This window comes from Odocoileus virginianus, chromosome 6 (genome assembly GCF_023699985.2).
Source record: "Odocoileus virginianus isolate 20LAN1187 ecotype Illinois chromosome 6, Ovbor_1.2, whole genome shotgun sequence".
Taxonomy (NCBI): Eukaryota; Metazoa; Chordata; class Mammalia; order Artiodactyla; family Cervidae; genus Odocoileus; species Odocoileus virginianus.
Window position 1 is genome coordinate 52,921,483 of NC_069679.1, and position 18,302 is coordinate 52,939,784.

Here is an 18,302-nt window from a genome sequence, read left to right on the forward strand (position 1 = left end):
GGGCACGGAGGCCACCTGTCGCGCGCCCCCCCCCCCCCCATCCCTTGTGCCCACACTGTTGCGTAACTGGGAGGGACAAAGGTGAAGGCGGGTCTGTGGGTAGAGGCCCTGGCGGTTTGTGTCGGTCCTCCAGTGAGCCCTGTGCTCCTCATCTGGTCCCCATGGCTGTCCAGAGAGACCGCTTTCCCGCGCTTCTTTCACACGTAAAAGGCAACCGAGGCTGAGAGAAGCCCCCAAACTTGCCTTGGTAAGCAGGCGCCAGAGCAGCGCTCTCAATCCCAGGATGGAGGTCACGGTGAGCAGGTTTCCAGACACTAATCTCCACGCCACGTTGGGTCCAACGTTCATGAATGGACCTTTTCAATTGGCTGTTCTTTCTAAGTAGGTGTGAAGCGCAGGTGAGTAGTTCTCCACTACGTCAGATCTAGAACACCTTTTTATAACATATATAGGATGTCCAGAAGTCTTACTGCAATTTTAAGCTTTAATAATTTCAGGTGTGAGTTAACAAACTTTCCTTTAAAAAGTGCCTTGAAAGTTTATTTCTTTTACATTTATTTCATTCTGTGAATTTTGAATAATCTTTTTTGAATTTTTTGTTTCAGTCAACTTTTTAAGGTGAAATCCTCGCAAACCAAAAATTGAGGCAATCACAGAGAAGTAGGAGCCTAATAAAGTTGAACATCTGAGCTCCTCCCTCTGGTTTTGTCTTGTTGGGTTTATCTATTGAGGTAACACTGGTTTATCTCTGTATACCCTACAGCACGCTTACCACCAAAAATTGTTTCCATCTGTCTAACTTTTTAATCCATCCTACACTCTGTGTTTTTCAATGTGTGAATTCAATCCATTTACATTTAGGATGATTATTGATAAATGAGGACTTTATATTGCCATTTTATCCTTTATTTTCTGGTTGCACTATATCTCCATTGTTCCTTTTCCTTTTGTTTCTGCCTGTTACTTTAGTTTGGTGGTTTTCTGTGATATTTTTGTCAATTTCCTCTTTTTTTTTTAATGTTTCATGTCTCTGCTCTAGATTTTTGTTTTGTGGTCACCATGAGGTTTGTATAAAATATCTCATAGGTAAAATAATCCTTCTGCTGGTAGTATCTTATCTTCACTTACCTATATAGGCTTCTTCCTTTTCCCCTCTTTTTGTTTCCCTTGTCTCACATTATCTCTTTACATTGTTAAAAGTTGAAGTATACACTAGTTTGTTTTCTTTTCTGCTCTCCTCCTTAACCTTTATGCTATAATAGTGTTTAAAATCTAATCTTATTGAGAGTTGCAATTTTCTGGTTCTATGTATCACCTGGCTCAAAGTTTTATGTATTTTGCCTTTCTGTTTTCTGGTAGAAGAGCTCCTTATGAGACTTCTTATAAGGAAGTATAGTAGTGATGAGCTCCCTCAGTTTTTGTTTGCCTGGGAAAGTGTTTATTTCTCCTTTATATATGAATGATAATTTTACTGGATAGAGTATTCTTGGGCAATAGTTTTTAATCTCTCAATATTTTAAGAATGTCATTCCACTTCCTTCTGGCCTGCAGGGCTTCTGCTAAGAAATCTGCTGAAAGCCTAATGGGGGTTCCTTTGTATGTTACCATCCTTTTTTCCCTAGTTGCCTTTAAAATTCATTCTTTTTTAAAAATAACTTTGTTTATTTTGGGCTGTGCTGGGTCTTCGTTGCTGCCAGTGTGCTTTCTCTAGTTGCAGGGGCCACTCTCCACCGTGGTGCATGGGCTTCTCATCACAGTTGTTTCTTGTGGTGGAGCACAGGCTCTAGACCACCAGGCTTTAGTAGTTGTAGTGCACAGCCTTGATGATCCATGTGGGATCTTCCTGGACCAGGGATCAAACCCGTGTCTCTTGCATTGGCAGGTGGATTCTTTACCAGTGAGCCACCAGGGAAACCTCTAAAATTCATTCTTTGTCATTGACTTTTGACAGTCTTAATGTGTCTTGAAGAAGGTCTTTTGGATGCTCTCTCAGCTTCACAGACTTGTATATCCAGTTCCTTCCCCAGGCTTGGGAAATTCTCAGGTATTATTTAAATTCTCTGCTCCCTTCTCAAGCTTTTCTTTCTGAGATAGTCATTACCCTAATGTCACACTTCCTAAAAGAGTCAGATAACTCTCACAGAATTTACTCATTTTTAAATATCTCATTTCTCTTTCCTCTTCTAGTTGTATCTTTTCTAGATTTCTGTCCTCAAGCTCACTAATTCTTTCATATGGTCTGCTCTATTTCCAATGCTTTCTCTAATACATTCTTTATCTCATTTATTGAGTTATTCAGCTCCAGAATTTGATTGGTTCTTTTTTTTAAAGTTTCAGTATCTACGGTGAAATACTCCTTCTGTTCATTAATTTTATTAGTAAGCTCATTGAATTGCCTGAGTTTTCTTTTAGCTCACTGAGTTTCTTCACAAGAGCTACACTTTGAATTCTCTACCAATGTGATTGCAATATTCTATGATGTTTAGTTTGGTTTCTGGAGAACTGTCATTTTCAATTTGTGACATGTTGTTACTGTGGTTCTTTGTGGTGCTTGATGCATAGTTCTTCTGCCAGTGCATTTGAAGTAGCCCAGTGGTCCCCAACCTTTTTGGCATCAGGGACCAGTTCCATAGGTCATTTTCCATTGACCAGGGGTGGGGGAATGGTTTCAGGATGATTCAAGCACATTACAGTTACCGTGCACTTTGTGTGTGTGCTCAGTCATGTCCAACTCCGCAACCCCGTGGACTGTAGCCTGCTGGGCTCCACTGGTCTGTGTAATCTTCCAGGCAAGAATACTGGAGTGGGGTGCCATTTCCTACTCCCAGGGATCTTCCTGAGCCAGAGATCAAACCCGAATCTCTTGCATTGGCAGGCAGACTCTTTATACCACTTTGCCACCTTTTATTTCTATTATTACATTGTGATGTATAATGAAATAATTATACAGCTCACCATAATGCAGAATCAGTGAACTTGTTTTCCTGCAGCTGTAAATACAGATGTAAATACTCACTTACCCACTGCTCATATTCACTGCTCACCTCCAAAGAGGCTATGGACCAGTACTAGGGGTTGGGGATTCCTGAAGTAGCCAACACCTTTCTGCTGGATTCTAACAATTCAACAGATTAGAAATTAAAGGCCTTTCTTTTGTTTTCCTGTAGGTGGCACTACAACATAAGTTTTGGGTTTCTCTTCCATGCACTGCTTCTGATAAATTATATTCAAGAATCAGTACTTTGTACTCTCTACCACTTCTGTCAGATATGTGGCCCTATGCCCTCCTTATCACATCTGTTCCTCTGGGGTCAGTGTTGCAGGTGTGGCTGCCTTATGCACCGGGATGCTTTCATCCCTGTTTCATCCAGGATCCCCTGAATCACAGGCTCCATCAACACTGAGAGGTGGACAGTGGGAGCAGGCTGGGGATGGGCGGGTGCGTCTGCCATGTGGTGTCAGGTTCGCAGGCAGTAGACCCAGGAGGCTGGAGCCATAGGCATCTCAGCCGCTAGTGGGCCAGTGTCCCATGTACAACTGCCACTGTAGCCCAGCTTCTTGTGCTGCGGGCACTGCCGTGGCCAAGGAAGCCCAAGTCATGTGTCTGCCTCCATTGCCACTAGTGGGTTCTCTGGGGCTGCAGTCTTAGCTGCCATGGTTGGAAGACCAGGATTACAGGCACCAACTCCACTGGTACCTCGGTTCTGCCTTTTCTCTGTGTTACACTCAAACCACTTTTTTGTTCTTTTCCATACTTAATGTTAGGGCAAGAGGGAACACCAGAAATCATGCAGGACAATTAACTGTGTGTGGAACTATCCACACAGCACAGGAGACTGGCATTCCTGGCTCCTACTCTCTAAATGCCAATAGATTATTTCCCAGTCATCTTGACAAAAAATGTCCTTGAGTGTTTCCAAAATGCCCTACCTCACCTCCTAGTCTCACCATTTGAATGACATTAGAACATTCTCTAACACCATACACAAAAATAAACTCAGAATGGATTAAAGACCTCAATGTAAGGCCAGATAACTATGAAGCTCTTAAGAGAAAAACATAATCAGAACACTCTTTGACATAAATTGTAGTAGTATCTTTTTGGATCCACCTTCTAATGAAAATAAAAACAGAAATAAGCAAATGAGACTTAATTAAACTTAAAAGCTTTTTCACAGTAAAGGAAACCATAAACAACAACCCACAGAATGGGAGAAAATATTTGCAAATGATACAACTGACAAAGGATCAATCTGTAAAAATACAAACAGCTCATGCAGCTCTTCTAAAAACACAGTAAAAAAAAATGGACAGAAGATCTAAATAGATGTTTCTCCAAAGAAGACATACAGATGGCCAACAGGAACATAAAAAGATGCTCAACACTGCCAATTATTAGAGAAATGCAAATCAAAACTACAGTGAGGTATCACCTCACACTGGTCAGAATGGCTGTCATTAAAAAATCTAGAAACAATAAATGCTGGAGAGAGTGTGGGAAAGGAAACCCCCAGCAGTGTTGGTGAGAATGTAAATTGGTATGACCACTATGGAGAACAGTATGGAGACTCCTTAAAAAACTAAAAACGGCCTTTTCATGAAGATGGCACCGAAGGCGAAGAAGGAAGCCCCTGCCCCTCCTAAAGCTGAAGCCAAAGCAAAGGCTTTGAAGGCCAAGAAAGCAGTGTTGAAAGGGGTCCACAGCCACAAGAAAAAGAAGATCCGGACGTCACCCACCTTCCGGAGGTGGGCCCAAAACACTGCGGCTCAGGAGGCAGCCCAAATCCTCGGAAGAGCGCCCCTAGGAGAAACAAACTTGACCACTATGCCATCATCAAATTCCCCCTCACCACCGAGTCAGCCATGAAGAAAATAGAAGACAACAACACACTGGTATTCATTGTGGATGTCAAGGCCAACAAGCACCAAATTAAACAGGCTGTGAAGAAGCTCTATGACATTGACGTGGCTAAGGTCAATACTCTGATCAGGCCTGATGGAGAGAAGAAGGCATATGTTTGACTGGCTCCTGACTATGATGCTTTGGATGTTGCCAACAAAATTGGGATCATCTAAACTGAGTCCAGCTGGCTAATTCCAAATATAAAAGTTTTCACTATGTAAAAAAAAAAACAAAACTAAAAACGGAACTGCCATATGATCCAGCAATCCCAGTCCTGGACATATATCCAGGGAAGACTATAATTCAAAGAGATACTTGCACCCCAATGTTCACTGCAGCACTATTTATAACAGGCAGGACATGGAAGCAACAGAGGAATGGATAAAGAAGATGTGGTACATATATATGAAACAGAATATTACTCAGCCATTAAAAGCATGAAATAATGCCATTTGCAGCAACATTGATGGACCTAGAGATTATCATACTAAGAGAAGTCAAGAGAAAGAAACATATCATATGATATCATATGTGGAATCTAAAAAAAAAATGATACAGATGAACTTACTTACAAAACAGACTTACAGACTATGGAAACAAATTTATGATTACCAAAGTAGAAACATGGGAAGGAGGGATAAATTAGGAGTTTGAAATTGGTAAACAGACACTAATATGTATAAGCTAGTCAACACAGACCTATGGTATAGTGCAGGGAACGCTACTCAGTATTCTGAGTTTCAGAAAGGAATGGGGGGGGGGGTATATGTATGACTAAATCACTCAGCTGTTGTCTGAAACGAACACAACATTGTAATTCAGCTGTGTGCATGTTCAGTCCCTCAGTTATGTCAACTCTTTGTGACTCAATGGACTGTAGCCTGCCAGGCTCCTCTGTCTGCAATTTTCCAGGCCAGAATACTGAAGTAGGTCGCCATTTCCTACTCCAGAAATCAACTATATTCCAATATAAAATTTAAAAATTAAATTTTAAAAAGAAAAGCAGCAGCCCTGGTTTGAACCATAAAAAAGCAGACTTGGTTTAGATGGGAAGGATGCAGATGAGAAAGAACCACAAGAGATGTGCTGTTTGTGTATGGTTTGAGGTTGCTGGGTGTGGAGTCAAATTCAGACTTTAAGAAGGGGTCCTGAGAAGATCCCACATGCTGGAGACTTCTACCTATATTTATCCTATTATCTTGCCCAAGACCTCTCTTTATCCTTTGAAGAGCCAGGACTAGAACACCAGACAGCCAGGAAGGGGGCTGAGACTTCACTCACTCACTCTCAGTTATTCTTTCACCGGATGAACAATACCACAAGCAAGCCCTGTGCCTGCTGCCTGGCCACACACTGTTGAAAAACTCAGACTCGGTTCTTACCCCTGTGGGACTTGGGAAGTAGTGAGAGTGCACGTTGGAAGCTGGGAAACTAGGAGACGCACTGTGGGAGGGTGGGAAGAGGAAGTGATGGGCAAGGACAGCTGGGGCCGGCACTAAGGGGGACACATCCCAATTCAAGAACATCCAGGAGGAGGAGGAGTAAGCTGACGGGGCTCTGGGAAGACCCACAGGCTCTGGAGCAGGAAGGGCAGGCAACAGGAATGGATGGGCGGGCAAGGGGAATAGAACAGAGACATGCACTCCCTGGAGAATAGGAAAGGGAAGGCCAGGAGGAAAAGCATTGTGAAGGGGCTGTTTCTGCAGGCATGCAGCTTAAAATAGTACCCTCTGCTTTGCTGGATCCACAAGCCCCATCTCATCCCTTCCGGGTAGCAAATTTTCCCCTTGGCGTGTAGCTAGAGAAGTAGCTTCGGGCCTTGGGCCCAGCAAACCCTCCCTAGCTCCCTAGCTGAGAGAGCAGCCCAGCTGACGGGGAACAGTCATGTGGGAATGGGAGCTGGGGGTGAGTTCCTAGAGTAGGGACCCAGAGTGTTCATCCTGCCAGACCACTGCATTCCCAGAACTGGAGCAGGGTGGGCAGACACAGAGCGTTATGACTGTGTACCATACCAGGCTTTTCTTTTTTAAGGCAGACCAGCTCCTCCCAAATGTACCATTTTCCTCACAGCCATGCTGCATATCAAATAAGAACTAAAACTGTTATCCAGCTACAGGGTGACTAGAGTTTCCTTATCTGTTACAGAGAAGATGAAGTTGTTTTTTAGACTAGACACACTAGTGCACATGGAGGTGCTTGCCAAGCTACAAAGGACTCTTAATCAGCACTCTTGGCTGTAGGCAAGAAACAGCTCTGGGTTACTTATGCAGAAAGGGGATGTATAAAGGCTCTCAGGGGTTCACAGAACTATCAAAATGACGAAGTAATGGTGGCAGGAAATGTGCACAGGAATCACTGAAGCTCTACAAAATCAAAAAGCAGAAAACAATGCCATCTTTCATCAGGAACAGTCTGGCTGCCCCTGGAATACTCACTCCCACTCCCACTGCCTTCACAAATCACTCTAGAGCGAGTGACACAAATATAAAGGGAATGAGAATTCAAGTCCTCATGGGAGTGTCCACTGACCAAATCTATATCATAGGCCAGCTATCAGAGGAAGGAGAGAGCATACATGGCCCTTCTGACTTCCATCTGTACTCTTGTGATGAGTATCTCCCCCAGACTGGAAAAGGGACTGAAAACTAGGTGGCCAAAAGGAAAAAAGGAAGATGTCAACTCTAGGCCCTGTAAATATTAGATCTTATTATATATGGTTTTCTACTTACATAGCCAAGGTGGTGTGATGGTAAAAACACTCTGCCCTAGAGCAACAAAGACTTCTGCCAAATGCCTGCACATTAGAGTGCTGGAGAATGAAGGAGCGGCTTGGGCAGGCTCAGACTCTCCATCCAAAGGGGTCTCTGAGGACAGAAGAGAGAGACTGGACCTGGAATCAAGCCTTTCTCAGAAACTTAGTCTCAAACTCAGTTACAGAAAATTCCTTTTCCCTGAATTTCCTCATCTCTATAATAGGAATAAATCTGTCCACCTACCTCAGGGATATGCTGGCGGAATAAACATTATGTCTTTGGGGCCACAAAACCCTCAGAGTATGTGGAACTATGAAGACCAGAGGTTATCTTTGGGTTCATACACCACCACTCTCAGAGAGAATGAGTTGGTGTGCCTTGGTTAACTGTATCAGTAAAATGGATATTTTTACGAGTATCTACCTCATAGTATCCTTATGAAAATTGAGTTAATATATAGAAAGTGACTGGTACCATACCTGGCATAGAATAAGTATTCAGTAAGGAAATCAACTCTGAATATTCACTGGAAGGACTGATGCTGAAGCTTCAATACTTTGGCTACCTGATGCAAAGAGCTGACTCACTGCAAAAAAAAACCTGATGCTGGGAAAGACTGAGGGTAAGAGGAGGAGGAAGCAACAGAGGGTGAGATGGTTGGATAGTTATCATCGACTCAACGGACATGAGTCTGCGCAAACTCCGGGAGAGAGTGAAGGACAGGGAAGCCTAGTGTACTGCAGTCCATGGGGTCGCAAAGAATCAGACATGACTTAGCAACTAAACAGCAAGAAATGGTAGTCACCAAAATAACTAAAGCTTTATAGGTATTACTGTTATCCAGTGTTCGGATAGGCATTAAATGAGGAGCTGAAGAGAAAGTAGTTCAACAGGCCTGCCTAAGACAAACGAAAAAGTATGAGTATTGGGCCTAGTATAAGAATAGTAGTAGTAATAATGTTAGTCATCACTCAATTGTGTTCAATTCTTTGCAACCCCACGGACTGTAGCCCACCAGGTTCCTCTGACCATGGGATTTCCCAGGCAAGAATACTGGAGTGGGTTGCCATTTCCTTCTCCACAGGATCTTCCTGACCCAGAAGTTGAACCTGGGTCTCCTGCATTGCAGGCAAATTCTTTACCATCTGAGCTATAGGGAAGTCCTTTAGTATCAGAATAGTAGACGTCATTTCTCAAAGATGCAAATGATCAGAGATGTAGAAAAGCCATTTACAGTATAGTTACTGTAACTAGTAACTATAGTTACTATAGTAACTGCAAAGTGCCCCGTAGACATAAAATTGAATCTGAGAGTGCAACTGATATTCCCAATTGATGAAGCAGAGTGGAGGAGGTCTCAATCTATCATCCAGGGCAAATAAATGCTTATGGGAGTTCCTTCTGCCTCAAAATCAAAAGAGCCCCTCCTACTCACCTTCCACTGGCTCCCTGTCAGTGACAATTCCTTCAGGACATCCGTTCCCAAACCTGCCTTCACGGCAGCAGTGAGCCCCATGGCTCCAGGTTCTGGTCCCTTGGTACTTGGTGTCACGGTTAATTATCACCCTCTTTAGCAGAGTCATGCGTAGTGACACATTGTGTCTCTCCACGAAAAACATGAAGCCCCTGAGGGCAGGAACTGCCTCTGCGACATCTGTTTGTCCCCAGGACTTAGCAGTGTCTTTTTCCCAACAAAAGTGTGTTGGGTTCCACCGAATGGTTCCCAGGTAAGAGTCCAAGTGCCAAAAGAAGCCAAAACAAGCTGCCTCAGAGGACTGTCAGAAATTAGTAAACTTCCAGCTCACACTTGATAAGCACCTGGAAAACAGTATTCAGTGAAAACCTCAGGAGTTGCAGAGACAGTGAGGAGGGTGTCTTACCTGGTTGTGTGACCCAAACCTTTACTCCTGAGGGGTCTGAACACTTGATAATCAAACCCTCCTCAGGCTGGGTGGCTGCACATGTCTATTCACAGTTAAATCAGGGCAAGTTGAGGAGGTGCCCACCTGAACCCAAGTCTCACACACATTCCTCCTCGCTCCCCTTGTGTGAAAGCAGCCTTCCTCCTCCTGATGACCAGGGTCTGTCAGGCCTGCCGGCACGGCAACTCCTCTCTTGCCTGTTGCTCCCTGGACACAGAAATTTCCAAGTGTCCTGTCAGTAGCTTTACCATATAGATCACTGGGACGTTTATGGTGCCCCTGGCAAGAGTCTGTTCTCTTTGGGGACCAGAAACTACAATTATTTAGAGCCGAGTTGCAGGGGAAAGCAGCACAAAACCACAGTGGGTCCTTTGGAATGACAGTAACCAAGCCCATCCCTGCTTCCACCTCTTGGTTTCCAGACCCTTGATTTCTTCCTATTGAGGACACAGCACCACACGGAGGTCTCCGATTTAATACACTAAAGAACGGCACTCCATCCTCTCAGAGTGCTTTCTCAGAGCTGGCACTTCAGTTGAGAAGGCCCTCTCCCAAAATCCACAGGACCAGTTTCCTCTGGGTGGTGCGGTACATGACACAACCAGAGGGCCCCTGGTTCCATTCCAGCTGCATCTGAGGTACAGCCCTTGCTGGAATGCTCTGCTCTATGGCATTCCGTTCCTGTGGACCAGACATTTGGTAAGCCTCCAGACAGAAGGGCTGGTTGAGGATCTGTGGCAGGATAAAGACAATATTCACTGACAGTTTGCCTCAGGGTTATGCTAACTCTCCCACCTTTCATACTATAGACTGAGAACTCTGGAGTGCTGACATCCAAGAGAATATCACACTGATCCATTACACCAATGACCTCCCTGTCGGGCCAGGACAAGGGGGGGAAGCTAGAATGCTCCAGGTCTTAGTAAGATATTAGTGCTTCAGATGGGAAATAAACCTATGGACAGACAGGAACAGACCATTTCAGTGATGTTTTTAGAAGTCTAGTGGTCAAGGGTATTCTGGGACAGCCCCTTTTAAAGCAGAAGACAAATCACTGCATCTGACAGACATGTCTCAAAGAAGGAAGTACACTGCCTCTTTGCGTTCCCCAAGGATATTACAGATACTGAGTGACATAGAGGCTGCCAGTACTGAGTGGGGTTGGAGCAGGAAACGGTGCTGCAACAAGTCCAGTGGGCCCAGTGCAAGTAGGCCTGTTAGCTGACCCTCATGGTGTTGGAGGGGTCACTGGTGGGAGAAGATAGGGTAACCACTGCATGAATCTGTAGATGTGGGCCCACTCTTAAGCTGGACTTTATATAGGACCTTATTTCTCACTGAGTCCTCAAAGGCCCCCCAATCCAACAGGATGGCCAGGATGCACCTTTTGGGTCTGTAGGTACTGGCATCAACTCCAAACCTTTGTCCAATAGTACGAGTGTATAGTCATGTAACTAACTGGCCATGAGTAGATTCTTTTGAGGAAAGTCTGGAAGAACTGCCACAATATATACTTGTAATTGTGTTGCAGGGCCCCTCCTCCTGCTACTTCCACAGTCAATGGGTTTCAGATCCGAAAACTGACTCAAGTCTGGGAACTGAGCATGAGATCATGATTTTTTACTAAAGTGACTGCTCTCAGCCCCTTAATCCAATTTTAGTTTTGGGTTTTTTCTTAATAGGTAAAAAGATTAGCAAATACAGCTCCACTGGCTAAATCCAGACAACCACTTGTTCTTGTAAATAAAGTTTTATTGAAAGACAGCTTTACAATTGTTTACATATTAAGGCTGCTTTTGTGCTACAACAGCTGAGTTGAGCAGCTGTGACAGAGCAGGTGACCTGCAAAGCCTAAAAAATATTACCTGGACCTTTAAAGTTTGCTCGTCCCGTTAAGAGACGCTAAGCAGCATCCTTGTCAACCATGCTGCCTCTAGGTGCAAATCTACACTGCACCCCATTAACCTTCTCCACAACCCTCTGCAGATAAAGCCCACTGACTGCCCTCCGACCTTACCTTTTGAAGAGTGAGGTAATTATGGCCTCCTGGCTTCTGGCAGGTAAGTGCCACCTCCTGGCCTACATCACTCCTACAGATGCTAACAAGCCCAGTTTGTAAGCATTTCTCCTTCCACCATCCCCAGCTTGCACAACTTCTTAGTGATGCTGCTGTCCCTCTCATCAGTGCATTTCAGTGGTTTGGGGACTGGTATATCCTCTTGTGGGATGCGTTCTCTAGTCAGTCTTTTGGCTTACATAAGTAGAGCCCTTCCGGCATGTCCACTTTCCTCAACCACTTTATTCATTCCTGGACTGTCTTCCGGAGTGAAGGAAAGTTGGGGAAGCATCCTAAACTACTGAGCTTCATCCAAGCCAATGTGGAGTCCCTGAGCCAAAGCTGACATCAGAGATGCCCCATGTCTCCCAGGAGTGGACATTGGCTGGAAGCAGCCTGTAGGAAACATGCCTCAGTACAAATGTAGGTGGGCCTTAGAACACTGTGGCTAGAGCCCGTGGTCAGCTATGGTCCCTCTAGCTAGAGGTGTGTGAGATGTAGTCTCATGGTCACGACAGGGGCCCAGAATGAAGGTTATGGTGCGTGTGACAAAACCCACTTTAAATGCCAGTCTGCATCTTAGTAAGAGGTCTGACTTCTAAGGGGGCACAAGCTGTCAACCAGAATGACATCTCTCTCAGGAGAGGAGAGTGATCAACAGAGTAAGGCTCCAGGACAGACTGCAAAGGCAGGGTGACTCACATGTGTGTCTCCTCCTCTCCCCTCACCATTATTCTTGCAATCCAGACAGAAAAGGATCCTCTGCCTTCATTCAGAAGTGATCTCGTCCCAGCTCCCTCATTGTGCAAGGTAACATACCTTAGGATTCTTCTGAGCCCAGGCTGAGTAGTTAAAGGCTACAAACATCTCATTCGAGATGAATGCTTTTCCCTGATGCTGCCACTGCACCAAGCAGATGTACTGATACCATCATCAAGTGGAAACAACAGCCCGAAAGACTGCGTTCACTGACTGCCATGGGATACAAGGTGTCTCATGATGTGAACGCTGGAAGAGCCAGGGATCACCTCCTATCTGCATGTTTACCCCTGACAGGAAATGAACTGCTTGGAAGCCTCCAGTGAGAGAACCTGGCTTCTCATCCTGTGTTCTTTCCCCAAAGACATAAAGATGCACAAAGAAATGAAACTGGGCAATAGGTTGAAGACCCAGCAATGCAGGCCCAGCAAGGCAACATCCATGATCGCTTTCCCAAGGTGGTGGTGGTAGTGAAATGTTCAAAAACAGCTGCAATGGGAACGCCCCAGCCCTTCTGGAGTCGCTCACTCCTCCCAGCAGCTCTGCCTTTCTTCTGTTGACTCCAGCAGCACCAGCATCTGAAAGGAAGGTTCCTGAGCCACATCTCAGCCAGGTCCAGTCTCACTGTTGCTTGCTTCTATTGAGTAAATGTGGAGCTTTACAGTCAGTGTAGAATTAAAGCAGCCTTCCAGGAAAACCAGAAGAGTTCTGTGCATTCTTCCCACTAGGCTCTCTCCTCACAAGGAAACCCGTGCCTCCTCCATTTCTTTCAATATTATCAGACTGGATTAAAAAAATTAGCAGATGAAATGGTGGGTCCACATGATTCCCTATTGTGGGAACAGTTTTATCAGAAGGTTTAAAGTAAAACTCCTAAGCCTATTTCTCTCTCTGTTCCTAGGGTCTCTGGCCCAGGAAAACTCCCCAGCAATGTGGTAGCTTTGGCTTTTTCCCAGAATCAAATCTAACTCCACCAACTGTGGTTGTGTGATCTGAGCACTCACTCAGATTCGGTGTGTCTCATTGATAAAATGCTGGTAAGCATATGGTGCTGAAGGTTGCTATTACAAGATGACGTGTATAAAGCACCTGGCATGTGACAGATGCTCAACAGATCTGGAGCTCTGAACTTCAGGCTTGGAAATGAGCTGGAAGCAAATGTGGGATTATGGATCTAGTCAGAGATGAGAATTCTCTAAGAAATTGGACAAAACAAGAAAAAAATGCTAGCAAGCAATGAGAACAAGTGTGGGCTAGTGGCAGGACTCACCTGGGTGCTGGTCAGTGTTGCCTTCTGCCTTGAATGCCTGGATTAGCAGGCATGAAAACACATAATCTCCTAAATAGCATCCTTATTATTAAATTAGATCATGCGTGTGTGTGCTCAGTCATGTCCAACTCTTTGCAACCCCGTGGACTGTAGCCCGTCAGGTTCCTCTATCCATGGAACTTTCCAGGCAAGAATACTGGAGTGGGTTGCCATTTCCTTCTCCAGGGAGTCTTCCTGATCCAGGGATTGAACCCAAGTCTCTTGCATCTCCTGCATTGGCAGGTGGATTCTTTACCACTGCGCCACCTGGGAAGCCAGAGTTCCTTATTAAACTAGACAATGTATATTAAAACATTTTGAAAAATATAATATGCTATAGCAACCCAGGAGACAATGACAATGTTAGATGCTTAAAGTTGTAATAAATAGAGAACTGTTAAGGTTGTCTCAAAAATAAGGGAAGTAGGGAATAGAAGGGTGGTACTGTAAAATATCTGTGGAAAATAGCAATCTTAGCCCAGTAATCAAAGCCCATAGGAAGATAAGAAAAACCGAGAACCCAGCTCGCACAAAGCCTTTACAGGAAAATAGCTCTCAGGATCCAAGACATTTCGAGGGGCCTAGGACCTTGTCCCATTTCAGAAGCAGAAATTCATGGATCCCTACTCCTCCCCCTAACCCCATAACACTCAGCTGTTCTGTTTCCATATGTCTTCTCATTTCTCCTTCAAGTACTGGAAGTGAGTACTCTTATCTACATATTCCCAAGACAGTAACTGACTAAGCCAAAGAGATTATCTATGTCCCCATCTAAGCAGAGTTTTTACTGCCAGACTAATTTTTCCACTACTGAGACCATGGGTTGGCTGCCCTTGGGCCAGGTGCTCACCCCAGATCCTATCAACAAAGGACCAAGGGGAAGAGTCAGGTGAATCAAAGCACAGAACTCCTGGGACCTTTGCCCACAACCAGATCTATTTTTGGCCTAGAATGCTTTTCTTAGAACAGGATTCCAAGAATGGTGGATTATGACAGATTATATGATTGGAGAAGGAAAAAAAAAAGAAAGAAACTTCAAGCCTAACATCAAGCTAAAAGATTCAAAAAGTTAGAAAAATGTAATTTTAAACCTTATCAAATATTTCATAGATCAATTTCAAACATCTCACTGCTTAAACAAAAGTTCAGATCATACAGAAAATCTTGACTTACAAAAAAACTATAGCTGAAAATGCTTAGGACAAACTTCATCAAACTAGTTGAGACAATACAGAATTCGTAGACTAGGGGAGCAGAGTACCACAAGATGGCAGCATCGTCCCTTCTGTGTTTCATCAGGTTTTAAGTCTAAGGTGTGTTCATCTGTTGAGTCTTTTCTAAGAAAACTATTCACCTCTTCCTTGAAGCCATTTTTAAGAAAACTGAACAGAGCCCTAGTTAATACAGAAGGAATAAAGCTACAATAGATGTGGCATCTATTCTTCTACAGTCCAGTACACACATTATCTCTGAGCTCATTTTATTCCAAGATCTTGGGACTGCCAACCTTTTTAAATTTAATTGAGTATGTAATCAGGAATAGAATGGCTTGGATTATCCAAGGATTACCAGCTCCTAAGCCATGTTACAATTTCAGGAACTTAATCTTTTTAATATTCCCTATTTGGCATTTACATAATACAGGTTTTTATTATAGCCATTTTAAATATCTGTTTATCTCTATTAGATTCAATTCAGTCTCAACTGTAATGGCTAATTTTACGTGGTAACTTGGCTCAGTCATGTCTGACTCTTTGCAACCCCATAGATTGTAGCCTACCAGGCTCCTCTATCCATGGGATTTTCCAGGAAAGGGTACTAGAGTGGGTTGCCATTTCCTTCTCCAGGGGATCTTCCCAACCCAGGGATCGAACCCGGGTCTCTCACATTGCAGGCAGATGCTTTACCATCTGAGGCACCAGGAAAGCCCTGGTAACTTGGCTAGACCATGTTATATAGTTATTTGGACAAATACCAGTCTAGATATTGCTGTGAAGGTATTTTCTAGATGAAACTAAAATATAAATCAGCAGATTTTAAGATTTTATTTTTACTCCCTTGTACCTAGTTCAATATGCCTTTTGACTCTCCTTTTCAAAGTCCTAATAAAAGTCAAACCTGGAATGGGTGAGCAGCACCTATGCACACTTACCCAGATTTGAGCCTTGCAGACCTCCTGAAGCACTTTGGGAATATGCATGATCTACACCAGAATGAACAGCTAGCTACAACCTTTTCTTCAGTTTAAGATGAAGGGACAGGAGGGGGCGATGTTAACCTAAAACAAGTGAATATTATTCTTCTTCACATGCCTATAAGCCTCCCTTATTTCAGGGAACACAAAGTATACATCACTGTTCCCTTCTATTTCAGTCTCAGCCTTTCTTTTCCTCTTACTCGACTGCCATACTCAACCACTCCAAACTTTACTTCTCTTCTCTGACTGCCCTGCCTTCACACTGTATTTCTTTGGAACTTTTGCTGTAAGTGCTTTTTAAACTGGTCATTAGAACCGTCTCCCTTGACTACTCCCTTAAACTCTCTTAGTGGCTCTGAAAACAAACCTACTGAATAGTTTCACTCAAATGTTGACCTGAAGACTAGATGGGACCTGGCCTCATACATGCTAGCAGAGCTAAACTAGAACAAATCTTGAATGTCTGAGTCACCTGTACAAGCATGATTTCTGAACAAATATATAAAACAGGAACCATCTTCCTTCAAAAGGAAAGCCTAGAGACTAACTTTTAAAAATACGTGCACAGTGAGGTCTGGATGTTAATGATTAAAAATCACTGCTTTAGAGGAAACTATATATGTGTGTGTGTGTGTGTGTGTGTGTGTGTGTGTATAATTTATTTATAAAAGAATCTAATGAAATCTGTAGACTCAATCCTGAGAAACTCTTATATACAAATCTCTTTGAGAAATTTATAAGCGTTCATGTCTCTTTCAAAAGCCATTCACAGAAGTCCCTCCTCCAGAGACCCAAGGACTACCAGCTTAAAAAAATAAAAACTTGACCTAAAATATTCTATTATAGTTGGAGTTTCCATAGGCTATGTATGGGCCTCATGAAGCACTTTTTACCAAACCACTGAAAGTATAACTATTATTCTCAATAGTGAAGAATTTTATAAAGTTGGGTTATTCAGCTAGAATCTTTTCATAACACTTGCCATCACCTTTTCGAAAAGGAACTCATGAGCAGACCAGTCATTCCGTGACACAGCTACAGAGAACACTAAGAGGCAGATGACAGGAGAGGAAAGCAAAGGAACAGAACGTCCGAATAAAGTGCATAAAGGAAAGTGTGAAGTGCTGTGTGCACACCAGTGCTTGACAGATGATACTGGATAATTCACAGACCTTTTTTTTCTTTATTAAGTGTGTAAAAACGAGTTCTCATTTTTACAAGCTCAAAATCAGACAAGCATATGAGGGTATATAATTGGCATGTATAAACTGTACCCACCAAAAAGCTCACTGCGGACACAATCCATACTACATTCAACGTCTGCATATTTACATGATATTTCCTGCAAGGTAAATACAAAATTAATTCCCATCACTTTAGTACGTATGTGATATACATACTGAAACATACACAAACATAATCAAAACAAAGGCAGTTTTTCAAACAAAATACCAAAGTCAATTTTTTTCAACTCAAGTACCAATTCATTATTTTGTACAAAAAACAGCAAGACTAATTTAAGGGTTCTGCTCAGTTTTAGTCAGCAAGATATGTGTGTATGCTACTGAAATACAGCTAAAGTTTTAGATTTTAATTACCAAGGTAACAGTACTTCTGTTTTACAAATGACCTAAAAATAGTGGTGTGTGCTCAGTCGCTCAGTAGTGTCAGACTCTTTAAAACCCCATGGACTGGGACTCACCAGGCTCCTCTGTCCATGGAATTTTCCAAGCAAAAATACCAGAGTGGGTTGCCATTTCCTTTTCCAGGGAATCTTCCCAAACCAGGGATCAAACCCGAGTCTCTTACAAAAGTCTCCTGCACTGGCAAGCAGATTCTTTACTGCTGCATCACCTGGGAAGCCTCAAAAATGGTGGATGCCAATACGTATTCTCAATATTTTAAGAAATCTTCAAAATGTAAATACATTTCTAAAAATACATGTACCTTGCCATTCATTCAATAAACATGATCTGTTTTAAAATAGATCACAAAAATTCAATTTACCAGAATTCTAAACCTATTTCCTGACTATTTATTTCAGTCTTAAATCTGACTTTGTATCAAAAGCAGTAGTTTAAGAATTTATGCATAAGATTAATCCCAAGAGTTACTGGGTAGCTTTCACATTATTTTATTCCTTATAAATCTAAATCACTACAAAGTCTCAACCAGTGATTTGAATCAGTCCTTGAATCAGACTTATATCTAGGAGGGTCCTTAAAATGTGCATGGGCCCTATCTAAGAACTAATGAGTAAAAATCTTTCAGAAACATTTTTTAGTTTCCAGGTGATAATATGCAGCCTAGAGTGGAAGACTCTGACTTGGATCACCAGACCAGTGGTTCTCAACTTATAAAGTACATCTGAGTCACTTGACAAAACTTTTTTAAAAAAACAGG

General features: G+C 43.0%; 1 long non-coding RNA gene and 1 pseudogene across 1 annotated transcript; both read left to right on the forward strand.

Moving 5' to 3' along the window:
• Positions 1–69: 69 nt before the first annotated feature.
• On the forward strand, positions 70–13,090 carry LOC139035646 (uncharacterized). The gene is made up of 3 exons (XR_011488307.1): positions 70–398; positions 11,565–11,638; positions 12,382–13,090. It is a non-coding gene; the product is annotated as an uncharacterized lncRNA (long non-coding RNA).
• LOC110150076 (large ribosomal subunit protein uL23 pseudogene) lies at positions 4,583–5,117 on the forward strand (annotated as a pseudogene).
• Positions 13,091–18,302: the final 5,212 nt, after the last annotated feature.